Source organism: Hyla sarda, chromosome 2 (assembly GCF_029499605.1).
Source record: "Hyla sarda isolate aHylSar1 chromosome 2, aHylSar1.hap1, whole genome shotgun sequence".
Lineage (NCBI taxonomy): Eukaryota > Metazoa > Chordata > Amphibia > Anura > Hylidae > Hyla > Hyla sarda.
This window is the reverse complement of record NC_079190.1, coordinates 427366046-427380020: the sequence shown is the minus strand read 5'-3', so window position 1 is coordinate 427380020 and position 13975 is coordinate 427366046.

The window sequence follows — 13975 nt, the reverse complement described above, 5'->3', positions numbered from 1 at the left end:
TAGTAAACCCAGGGTTGATTCTCATTACACATATGTTGTCACCACAGAGCTAGAGGCACAGTGGTTGGGAAACCCTGAATTCAGAGAGTGGCCATTCCGCCTGGCGGCCACCACCGAAAGTCTTTCGGCGCTAGGGCCGCGGGGCACTGAGCCGTCACCATTGACGGCTATGCAGTGCTCGCGGAATCTGCGCTAAGAATGAACATGTTCTTTCTTTGCGTGGAACAATTTCAGTGGCGGAATTGTCCGCCGTGGAAATTCCGCAGTGTGAACGGGTCTCGCAGAGACCCAATCACACTAATGTTAAGTTCACACCGCGGAATTCCGCACGTGGAATTCCGTAGTGTGAACCCACCCTCATAAAGACTTGGTTTCCCTTCCATCTCATTTTTTAAACATTTAAAGGACAGTGCACTACAAGTTTTAGCAAAATCAAACCGCTGGCATTGTTGAAAGGAGGATGTCTTTTAGTGTGCTGCAACATTGGAAAAAGGTTTGCCTGTGGCGGGCATAGGTGTTCTAGAGCAGCGTTTCCCAACTGTTGCAAAACTACAACTCCCAGCATGCCCAGACAGCCTCTGGCACTGTTAAACCCAGCCTTATAGAGAATTGGTGTAATGCAATCTATTTAGTATTGAGTGAGATATAAAAGTTTTAACCAGCTTAAACCTTTGATAGCTAATATTGCTTCTAATCTGTTACTAGTTATTGTCGGCAGTTCCCGTTAGTCTATGACATTGTTTTCCAACCAGGGTAGCTCCAGCTGTTGCAAAACTACAACTCCCAGCATGCCCGGGCATGCTGGGATTTGTAGTTTTGAAACAGCTGGAGGTACCCTGGTTGGAAAACGCTGGTCTATGAGCTCAGCACACATAGTGGTAAACCAGAATGTAACAAGTTAGGGTTTAACCCCCAAGTGCCTCTCTGGCTCATCTGATGGTGGTTCAGCCAACAGTTATCTGGCCAGCTTAGGAAGAATATTCCCATTGAGGGCACGTGTGTCTCATGTCTGATCAACCTTATCATACACTAAATAATTCAGTAAGCTGGGTGACTTATTTTGTTGCACATTTATATTTATATGTTTGTTGTTTTTTTTGGGTTTTTTTTGTACACTGAACATTAAAGGGTACCTCTCATCAAAAAAACTTTTGATATATTATAGATTAATGTATGCAGAATAACTTTACAATTGCATGTTATTAAAAAATATGCTTCTTTCTATTTAATTTTCCACTTTGAAGAAATGACCACTAGGGGTCTCCCTACCAGTCCTGGCAGCAAGCATTTCAGACTCATGCTGGAGTCCTAAACACTACGAGCTGCCAGTCTGCTTTGTTCACAAAGGAGAACACTCAGAGCTGCCAGCCTGCTTTGTTCACAGCCTGTTTGGCTGTGAACAAAGCAGGCTGGCAGCTCTGAGTGTTTAGGACTCCAGCATGAGTCAGAAATGCTTGCTGACAGGACTGATCGGGAAAAATACAATAGAAAGAAGCATATTTTTCATTAACATGCTATTGGAAAGTTATTCAACATTCATTAATCTAAAATATATCAAAAGTTTATTTGATGAGAGGTACCCTTTAATTGCAGGTCTGTTTCCTATGCTATAAATGTCTGAATAGGATATTTCCATATAGAGTCGAGTTTGAAGAGTAAGGGTCTATTCACACGGCAGAATTTCCGCACATCCGCACCAATTCTGCTTCTGCATTTATTTGGGTGGTTTCTGGCTTGTGCGGAATCCGCATGCGGAAATTCAGAAGTGTGAATGGGAGTGCGGAATCCCATAGAAGTCTATTGGGCTTTAATTTAAGGCGGCATCTCTGCGGAATTCCGCATGCGGAAATTTCCACACATCCGCACCAATTCTGCATTAATTTGTGTGGTTTCTGGCTTGTGTGGATTTCGCGCCAGATCGGTGCAGGATCGGCATGCTGAAATTTTGAGGTCTGAATGGGAGTGCGAAAGGTATTTGGCTTTCATTTGATGCAGTATTTCTGCCGTGTGAATAGACCATAAGGGATAACTTGGAGAGGAGGTCCACTTTGGGCAGACACCTTCTTTTATCAGTCTGTTTCTTACACAGCATATAGAATAGATAACCAAGTTAAATCTCCCCTCTGCTTACATCTGCCCCCTGCCTCTTTATAGAACTATACCTTGGGTCCCAGTCACAATAATTTCATGTGGGTGTGGTTTTGCCCGCATTTGATAATCATGACTGGCACCCGCCGCCTCTCGCCTCAGAAGGTATAGTTCCATGACTGAGCAGGGGGAGGCAGTGAGCGCCGGGGAGCAGAACAGGTAGGTCTTTTTCTGTCTCCTGGACAACCCACTTTAGTGTACCTGTAAGATTTATAGTGCATCACTGTGCCTAATTTTTTTTTAAGTTACTTTAGCTTTTAAATGGCTGTACGGAGCAGCCATGATCTTCGGTTCTGGCTGGTCATAACTGCAATAGGAGACAAAACAGGATGCAGCCAGTGTGGGACCCAGTGCCTTAGAATCACGTTATATTCTCTGATGCTGGAATCTCTTAATGGCTGCGGGTGCTATGGAGACTGCAGAATGCTCTGTCTCCAATTGCATAGTTTTTAGTTGAAAAGAAAGAGAATTTAGAGAAATGCTTCTGCACAGTGCTGCATTGTAAAGTGTACCTGTAAAGTTAGAGGAAAAAATATTATTATAAAAGATAGGCCATCAATTTCTGACTGGTGGGTAGCAAACACCCAGCACCCTCACTGGTTAGCTGTTTGCAGGACTACATATGACATAATAAATGGGGTCTGAAGCAGGTGTCTCCATCCATTGTGTAGTGGTGGTGCCAAGGTACTGCAGTGCTGCGCCTGTTCACTTTGAGCAGGAGCTGAGCTGCAGTTACCTGTAACTACCACTACACAATGAACAAAGCCATCTGATTCTGACCTACCATGAGGATGATACCATCAATAAAATGCCTCGCAAATACTGAAGACTTAACAGTAAGGGTGCGTTCAGACTGTGGAATCTCCGCTCGCTGAATTCAGCCAGCAGAGATTCTGTCTGGCGGCCGCTATGCCCGCGGGGCACTGAGCCGTCACCATTGACGGCTATGCAGTGCTCGCTGAATACGCGCAAAGAATGAACATGTTCTTTCTTTGCGCGGAACAATTTCAGCGGTGGAATTGTCCGCCGCTGAAATTCCGCAGTGTGAACGGGTCAAGCGGAGACCCGTTCACGCTAATGTTACGTTCACACCGCGAAATTCTGTAGTTTGAACATACCCTAACAGGATGCTACACCCTCTTTTATATGCTGAGAAAGACAGATCTAACAAGTTGGTTACCGAAAAGTTACCATATTTTTTATTTATTGTTTCTGTCCTAGCTTTCCTCCACACTGTTTGCGTTTAAATAGAATTTCGGAAAGGCATATGTAAAACACCAAACATAGGGAATCTAACTGTGTTCTAAACTCTTCTTTTTTTTTTTTTTAGGCTATGTTCACACGGCAATTCCGCACAAATTCGAGCCCCTTTGACATCAATGGGATTCCACCCATTGAACTTTAACTTCTCTTATATTTTTGCACAAAGCGGAATTTCCGTGGCAGAATGCCTGCCACAGAAATCCTGCTGTCTGAATGGGACTGCGGAATCCCATTGAAAACAATAGTTGAAATCCAGCAGGTTTGGGTTTCTACGGACCGTCATGTTGTGGTCGCGTCAACTTGCGGGTCACAATGCAACCACCTATACGCTCACTATTTGAGATATAGCTGCTTTTTAGCCCTTAGTTTATAATCAGTTTTTTGTTTTTGTGTTTTAATATTTTTTCTTATATATTTTTTTAAATTTGCCATTCACTTCCATTTAGGCTGTGTGTGCATTATACAAAACATTGTTACAACAAATCCTTTTTTAGGCCAGGAAAGAGAATACTACTTTAGGGGTATTAACACTGTGTGTGGGTGGGCGGGGGTGAGTGTTCTTCAATTCTCGAATACATTGACTTATGGAGGCATGTTAAACCTGGAATATGGATTTCACCTCAGTGCTGTAGAATTACCGAATTCCTTTAGAAAAACACTGTCATAAATGCAGCCTATGGTTGGAACAGGTACAGTATTTTGGAAACTGAGCACTGAGGTAGAAGATCCTCTTTTAGTCCTTTACTAGCCTTATAATTATGATATCCTTTGCAGTGGTCACCAAACTGCAACCCTCCAGCTATTGCAAACCTACAACGCCCAGCATGCCCGGACAGCCGTTGGCTGTCCGGGCATGCTGGGAGTTGTAGGTTTGCAACAGCTGGAGGTCTACAGTTTGGTGACCACTGGAGATTGGTTGTTTTTATGTGACTCAAAGTTGAGTTTTCTTTTACATGATAATGCTTGTCTATGGATTTCATAATTTTTTCCAAATTTCCCCTGTTTTACAAAAAAAAAAAAAGTTTTCAAAATGATAAAATTGAACCAAAAAGATTATTGCAGCCGTAATGATGGCCCCATGGTAGTGATGTAGTTAAGAGATTCGGTGCTTCCCTTTTTAAAGGGGTATTCCAGGAAAAATGTTTTCTATTTATCAACTGGCTCCAGAAAGTTAGACAGATTTCTAAATTGCTTCTATTAAAAAAATCTTAATCCTTCTAATAATTATCAGCTGCTGAATTTGAGTTGTTCTTTTCTGTCTGACAACAGTGCTCTCTGCTGACATCTCTGTCTGTCTCGGGAACTGCAGAGAGTAGAATGGGTTTGCTATGGGTATTTGCTTCTACCCTGGACAGTTCCCGAGACAGATGTCATCAGAGAGCACTTAGACAAAAAAAAAGAACAAATCAACTTCAGCAGCTCACAAGTACTAAAAGGATTAAGATTTTTTAATAGACATAATTTACAAATCTGTTTAACTTTCTGGAGCCAGTTGATATATATAAAAAAGTTTTTTCCTGGATAACCCCTTTAATATTGAGGACCCTTCTCCACCAAAGTTTAGTGACTAAGTTGATACTAGTTACACTAATATTGCAGCTTTCCAGCTGTTGTATATTGAACTCGGCTTCCATTAGACTTGTTAGGGCGGCATATACGAGAGAAGAGTGGATTGTGACTTTTTCAGCCGTGGCATCCTCTGCGCACATTCCGTCATTGGAAACCATTTCATTTTATTGTTGCGGAATCCTACTGCAGAGGGGTAGTAAGAAACCAAGTGCCAACAGCCAAAAGGATGTCCCACCAACAGCTGGCATTGCACTATATTATGCTACCTTTGATAGACCATGTGCCAATTTTAGGTCCTGCTTGTGCTTGAGAATGTGTTTTCGGTTGGAGAGGTGGGGGGGATAAAGCGTATGTGCATGGCTTGGCTCGATGATGCACTTTTTTTTATTTTTTGTATTCTATAATAATTTGGTAAGAGGTGGTACTTCATGTACATTCAGAACTAGGAACCAAGCCATGTGTGAGAAATACAGAAGCTTTTAATTTTGGTTACGGACAAGTTTGTTTGCATTGAGAGTGCGCACATGTGAATGTTTGAGAAGCGAATTGAGAAACATTCCGATTCTCTTAATGCCATTCTACACTTGCCAACTTCATATGGGAAGTCATGTTTATTGCCAGACCAGTTGTAGTTACAGTAGTATATTTTGGAATGGCTACCCATTTGCTTCCCTTAGTTTTCCCTTTCATCCAGATACCATTCTAAAAAGGATCGGTCAGCACTCCTTAAATGTCTGGTTAGTAAATACTTGCATTTTTCCTGAAATATCAGTTCTAGAGGATCTATTCAGCGAAATCTTGCTTTGTTCTGTTCCTCTGTTGTTCCTCCTGGAAATATATGACTTAATAGACTACTGTCGTGACTAGAGTTGAGCGAACTTACAGTAAATTGGCTCGTAGTGAACCTCACAGCTCGGCTGTTGATTACTTTAGTCTGCATAAATTAGTTCAGCTTTCCAAGGGCTCTGGTTGCCTGTAAAAGTCCTGGATTACAGTCTTAGGTCTCCTAGGACTGTATCCACCTTTTCCAGGCAACTGGAGCCCTTGGAAAGCTGAACTAATTTATGAAGACTAAAGTAAACAGCCGAGCCCAATTTACTGTAAGTTTGCTCAACTCTAGTCGTGACTAGAGATGAGCGAACTTACAGTAAATTTGATTCGTCACAAACTTCTCGGCTCAGCAGTTGATGACTTATCCTGCATAAATTAGTTCAGCTTTCAGGTGCTCCGGTGGGCTGGAAAAGGTAGATACAGTCCTAGGAGACTCTTTCCTAGGACTGTATCCACCTTTTCCAGCCCACCAGAGCACCTGAAAGCTGAACTAATTTATGCAGGATAAGGCATCAACTGCCGAGCCGAGAAGTTTGTGACGGATTAAATTTACTGTAAGTTCGCTCATCTCTAGTCGTGACCATTCTTCTTTTCAATGGGGCATTGTCCCAGGCTAACCCTGCCAGCACTGATTGGACAGTGTCAGCGTGTAGGGAAATGGCATCACTCTGAAAATAAGTTTCTGCATGGACAGGAGGAATAACAGAGGAACAGCACAATGCAGAATTAAAATAAAATATGCATCTGCATTATTTCATGAGGAATACAAGTACAAGTGACACCTAACTTTGAAGAATTGTAGCTGTCCCATAGCTAGTGAGGACTGCAAAGTTATAAGTGTGGCATGATTTGGTTATGGAGAGTAATGGAAAAATGTGGATTTATGCAACAAGGGTTGTATTGAAAAGTCTGTTTTAATCTTGTTTTAGTACCACATTTTTTATTTTTATTATTTTTTTTTCCTTGTCTATCACTAGTTTCGTAGCAGGGACTGGTTCTTTCTGTTGAATATGAGGAAGGTGATAGAGCAGCAAAGACACTGGTGTAAATAATCTACATTAAAAAAAAATTAAAAATATTTAGTGCATATTACACAAAGATATATTGACTTAATAAATTGTAAATGCTAGAGCATTTTTATTAACACTTAGGTTGCTAAACAAAAAAAAATAAAAAGTTCTATTTATGAGATCCCAGCGCCCATTTCAGCCAGCCGCGTAACTAAAATAAAAAATGTATTGAAGGATTTGTTTAGTCCACGCTGTGTGTTACCAGGCTTATGGAGAGTTTATTAAAAGCGGAGGTGGGGGAAAAGGGGTAGATTTGTGTATATTGTACATTTTTCTAATAGCTTGCTTTGTATCGTGTAGGGCAACAAAAAGGTTGGCTGAGAGGACTAAGGACTGTGAGTTGTCTAACAATTCTATTAACACAAATTTTAACGCTCTACTGAATGAAACTTTCCCTCGAAAGTTTTTTTTTTTTTGTTTATCCTTCATGATATATTGGGTAAATGTAGCCATCCTGCTGACACATAAGTGGGGTGTACATTTGCAGTGCACAACAATGTTGGAACCATATCCATTGCAACATAAATCAGCTTTATATACAGGTTTCAGAAGTGATCAGAATGCCACTACTGGCCCTGAGACAGTGTTGCTTGCCAATTGTTGGTTAAAGGGGTATTTCAGGAAAAAACTTTTTTTCAAATATATATATATCAACTGGCTCCAGAAAGTTAAACAGATTTGTAAATTACTTCTATTAAAAAAATCTTAATCCTTTCAGTACTTATGAGCTTCTGAAGTTGTTGTTCTTTTCTGTCTAAGTGCTCTCTGATGACACGTGTCTCGGGTACCCCCCAGTTTAGAAGAGGTTTGCTTTGGGGATTTGCTTCTAAACTGGGCGGTTCCCGAGACACGTGTCATCAGAGAGCACTTAGACAGAAAAGAACAACTTAACTTCAGAAGCTCATAAGTACTGAAAGGATTAAGATTTTTTAATAGAAGTAATTTACAAATCTGTTTAACTTTCTGGAGCCAGTTGATATATACATTTTTTTTTTTTCCTGGATAACCCCTTTAAACAGGGGTCAGCGACTCTCTCATTGAGATTAGCAAATTTTTCACCTGCCATTAAGATATGTTGGATGAATCAACATGCCAGGTTTAGGCTATGTTCACACAGCAGAATTCCGCATGGAAATTGATTTCAATGGGATTCACTTGCACTTTGCACATCTGATTTGGGCTTCCGCAAAGGCATAGAACCTGTTCAATGTTTTTTGCGGTTTCCGCAAAGAGATGCATTGCCATCTATGAGACGGTGCATTTACGAGCGGTCCTAGCGGCCCCCAGTTACTCTGATGTGCACCTGTTTTTCCTGAGGACATTCTGCACATTTTTTGCCCGTGTGAACCCGGCCTAAAGATTGACTTTTTGCTACATTTTAAATTTAAAAATGTAAATTTAAAAATACTGTTAATTCTTTCCTTTTGTATTTTCTATGAACTGGTGAAGATGGGACATGTAATGTTTAATATGTTCATGTCATGCCATGAAAAGATAATCTGTCCCTTTAAATTTCAGTAGCTTGATACCGACAGATCTGGTGCTATAGTTGCCATTTAGTGGTCAGGTTAGGTCGTGAAAAGCAGTGGTCTCCAAACTGTGGATCTCCAGCTGTTGCAAAACTACAACTCCCAGCATGTCCGGACAGCCGTTGGCTGTCCGGGCATGCTGGGAGTTGTAGTTTTGCAACAGCTGGATGTCCTTAGTTTGGAGACCACTGTTCTAAAGGAAGATGTCCCACATTGCAATGTATACCCGATACCTCTGTCAGCGGTGAATCGAAGAAAACAAACCATTTAACTGCATTCTGTTGGTCATGATAAAGAAATATTCTTGTTGCATTTCTTGCTCCCCCCTCCTCCCGGCATGTTTCTGAATTTTTTTTATTTGCACATTTATTTGTAGTTACAAGAATATATATTTTTTAAGTTGAAATCTTTATTCACTTTACTCTGTACACTCCCACTGTTTGCAACATCTGGACAAAGAAAAAGACAAAAAAAAAAAATTCTCTCCCCTCCCCCCTTCATTCTAGTGAAGACACACATGGCTGCGAATGTCTTTAATACGGGAGATTACAAATGCACACCCGCAGATACCTGGGCAAAAGACTCTGCCAAGGGGCATTTTTGAAACTGACTAAAGGGCAAAATTCCTGAGATTGTTGCCTCTGTAGAACGTGGCTCGCTGGCGATGCAGATAGTAGTCGTACTTGCCATCCAGCTGCCATCTTGGGCACATGCCAGTCATAACTTCATTTCAGTCAATTGTTTCTGCTGTAAAACACTAGAACAAGCAGCTTGGTTTCCATATCATGGCCACTGTGGGGACTAGTGAATTTGGTGGGGCACGGAGTGAGTTGATGTATTTGCATGCATATTTATTCAGCCCGCACAGCTGTTGCATAGTGTTGGCATAGGTGACACGTACACGTGGAGCGCTGTACCATAGTTGGCATTGCACATATGCCTAGGGTCACCAGTCATTTTGACGAGTTAGTAATAGGAGGCGCTGGTGTGTGTATTGTATAGATGAGCAGCAGTCACTATTGCATGCGGCCTTGTATATGAACGGTAGTTGCTGTGTTGGATTGAGGAGAAAGAAAAAAAAAATAAAAAAATAAAAATATATATATATATATATATATATTTAAATATTATAATTTTTTTAAATATATATATTAAATCAAAATATATATATATATATATATATATATATATATATATATATATATATATATATATATAATATAAAAAAATTAAATATATATATATATATATATATATATATATATATAAATAATATAAGCAGCACTCCCAATCAACAGTGCACGGGTGCCAGCAAGCCCCCGGGTCCCACCAAACTCACAATTTGAGCCTGCCCACTGCAGTATTCACTTTGTCCTTGGATAATCAGAATCCCCAATGCCGTGCCTTATTGCCTCTCTGCATAGCAAAAAGTTCTATAAAGGCCAAGATTGTAACCATCAGTCATGTCACAATAGATTCCTTAGGATGTGACTACAGTTTTCTTATCCTATTTACCAGAATGGTGTAAGGCAAGCCATGTGCACCGCATGTAGGTAGCACTTTAGCTTTAGGAGTTCCTTTCATGTGATAGCTAAGACATCCCCTGCTGCTTCATGCTCTTATTTTAGCCCTACTTTTACTCATCATTTTATACAATAGTCATTTTACCAATTATGGATAGTATGGATTTTTATGCATTTACATCCCCCCTTCATTTCTGTGAGATCAGCACAAATCCCACACACATTTCCATATTCTTCTGGTCTACCTTCCTGCGGGTGTGCATTTTCTCTGCAGTGTAGTGTTTCCCGCACCACTGCCTTTTGGGGTCTTGTACAGTGAGGTCTCTTGTACAGTGTAATGTCAGTATTCTGGTATTCCTCTGGTTTCACAATATATTATATAACCTGTATTAATTGTATAGATTGTGCATTTAAAGCTGTTACCAAGTTGTCAGAAAAAGGAGAGAAATTAAATCCTATGTAATATTTTGTTTGTAATTATCCTTTGTATCATAGCAAAGGAAATGTTTAAAAATCAACTGTAATAAAGTAATTTTAGTACACATTCAGAGTGGTTCTTTGCTGCATTTGTGCAGTGTTTGTATATTATATTGATTTGGATAGAATATATTACTCTTTATACTTGTCTTAAAGGAAAATGGTCATCCTGTTCACCGACACTAGACCTAATACACTGGGTTATAGTGCGGGTGAACAGGCCCCCGGTGCAGGGTCTCTGACACCAATATGTACCTTCACTCTGGAAATCTGTCCCTCCGAAGATCTGTTTCAATCTTTAGTGAATTGCATGCTAGAGGTGGGCCTGCTGGCTCAGTTTGAATATTCATTGTCGCTGGTCAGGTGAGTGTTCAGTCAGCGCAGTGCTCATGTGACCAGCAACGATTATTGCCTCAGTGCGCAATTCATAGAAGATGGAAGCTGATCTTTGGAGGGACAGATCTCCGGGGGTAAGTTTGGTATTGGAGTCAGTGACCCCCCCCCCTCATCGTTTTCCTGTTCACCCAGACTATAACCCAGTTTTTTTGGGTTTAGTGTGGATGAAGAGGATGACAGTTTTCCTTTTAAAGGGGTACTCCGCTGCTCAGCGTTTGGAACAAACTGTTCCGAACGCTGAAGCCGGCACCGGGAGCTCGTGACGTCATAGCCCCACCCCCTAATTACGTCACACCCCGCACCCCCTCAATGCAATTCTATGGGAGCTGTCATGCCCCCTCCCATAGACTTGCATTGAGGGGGCGTGGGGTGTGACGTCATGAGGGGGTGGGGCTATGACGTCACGAGCTCCCGATGCCGGCTTCAGCGTTCGGAACCGTTTGTTCCAAATGCTGAGCAGCGGAGTACCCCCTTTTAAGTCTAGTTCACACAACGAAAACTCATCAGTTTTTTTTTTCGGCAGAAACCACATTAATTTCGGAATAAATAAAAAAGTCTCTCCTTAAAAACGAACAATTATTGATTTCAGAAGTAATTGTGTGGTCTTCATGTAGTAAAAGTAACATGTCACTACTTTCACACTGTTCCACTTTAAGCTGTCAATAAAAGCTGCGCTATCAAACCACATCAGTCTACACAGCAGATTCCACATTGATTATGATGTGAAGTTTCCAGCACAGCTTAAGTTAGTGTGAACATGCACCTAACATCCAAGAACGCCGATCTTACTTTTTTCACCGACTAACAAAGTAGTGGAACCAAAGAGTGAAAAAAATTCTTGTTAGCGTGTGACTCTACACACACACACACACCACCGGCATCTGTTTAGATCACCGTGTAAGTATAAGTGGTGAGTAGATTCCCCTTCATATAAGTCTGTTTTTATAAGTCTGTGATTGTGGTTGCACTTTTAGGTTATGTTCACATGGCGAAATTTCTGTGCGGCATTCTACAGGAATATATTGCCATGGACATTCCACTGCAGCAGAGTCCCATTGATTTCAATGGGATTCTGCTGCACTGTACACAGGGAATTTTCCAGGCCAGAAACCTCCCTATTCCGGTGTCTGTAGTTTCAACAGATTCTGCTTGGAATTGCATTGCCATCAGAGACAGGGCATTTCTGAGCGGTCCTAGCTCCTGCCGGGTAATTCGAAAGTGTGGAATGTCCGCCTGTGTTTTCCACACACAGAATCGGCCATCTGAACATGACCTAATGCTCTAATATAACTGTGGGTCAAACACTTACCTGTTTAGGGTCACAAGCAACGTAGTACATGTGGATTTTCTGCAGCAAAATATCCTTAGCATTTCTACACCAAAATCTGCAGCAGAATATCTACATCAATTCATGCAGTCTTTTGACTGAGGGTTTTAGTGCTGGCTGAGGGTGTGTGTCAACAACCGGTCCATTCAGTGGTCAACATTGGTTTGTGCATAAAGAGAGCCGGGGTGCCGGCCAGGAGATCACAGAGGGTCCCAGCAGTCTGACTCCCCCAACAGTTAGACACTTATTACCTATCCTGTGAATAGGATATAGGATGTTAGATTCCGGAGTTCGCCTTTAAATCGCTTAAAACATTTTAGGTCAGCTGTAGTTGAGGTTCCTTTTCCTACTGTATGATGATCTCACTATAAAGCTCTGTGTGCCAATTCTGGAATAACTTTAACAAATGATTGTCATATAATTTGTTTACAAATCAGATATGATCACTAGCAAGCAGATATGATGATTAGGGGATTATATAGCTCCTAAAGCTCCATTTTCACCTCCTTGCCGATTCACAAGTTGAAGGGGGCAGTTACCAAAGATGAAGGGGGCAGTTACCAGGTGAGAATATGCCACAGTATCAGTAGTCTGTCATTAGACCCTGCATAAGGGCATTCCTCAAAAGTGGATTATTACTTTCCCTCCTCCCAGATAACCCCTTTTTAATGTGTCAAAATATTGTACCTTTAGGGCCTTTATGGTATATTCACATGCAGCAGATTAGTTGCAGAAGTTTGTGCGAACGAAAAACTTATCTGAATTGGAGTTGATTTTGCAGCATGTGTAGGGGATTCTGCAAACGTCATTTAGGTTAAAGGAGAACTATTGTGCAGAAAAATGTATCCCCTATCCGAAGGACGGGAGGATGGATGGTACCCTGGCTCTCCTCAGGAACTAAGCAACTGTTGTCTCCCCCTGCGTGTATCTCTATGAGAGAGCCAGAGATAGCCAAACGCTTTATCTCCGGCTCTCCCATAGAGATGTGAAGGGGGCATGTCGGTCGCCGTGCAGGAGATTGCAGTGGTCCCAGCGGGTGGACCTAGTGCAATCAGACATTTATCCCCTATCCTGCATGATAATTCTCTTTTAATGTAATATCCTTAGATACAGTCATGGCCGTAAATGTTGGCACCCCTGAATTGAATTGGCACCCCTGAATTAAGTATTTCTCACAGAAAAGGATTACTGCAACACATGTTTTGCTATACATATGTTTATTCCCTTTATGTGTGTATTGGAACTAAACCAAAAAAGGGAGGAAAAAAAGCAAATTGGACATAATCACACCAAACTCCAAAAATGGTCTGGACAAAATTATTGGCACCCTTAACTTAATATTTGGTTGCTCACACTTTGGAAAAAAATTACTGAAATCAGTCGCTTCCTATAATCATCAATAAGCTTCTTACACCTCTCAGCTGGAATGTTGGACCACTCTTCCTTTGCAAACTGCTCCAGGTCTCTCTTTAAATGTCGACGGATAGTTAACGCTGACACTGATGTTCCCTGAGCCTGCAGGACAGATTGAATATATTTGGAACTTGTTTGAGGCTGCTTATCCACCTGGACTATCCTGCATTGACACCTTTCATCAATTTTTCTCTTCCATCCACACCCAGGAGATTAGCTACAGAGACATGCGTTGCAAAATTCTTGATAATGTTGCGCACTGTGGACAAAGGCAAATCTAGATCTCTGGAGATGGATTTGAGAACCAAATTTGTGGATAAATATCAATAATCTCAAGGTTAAAAGTCCCAGACAGTTCTCTTCTCCTCTTTCTGTTGTTCGGTGTGACATTATGTCCAATTTACTTTTTTCTTCCCTTTTTTTGGTTTA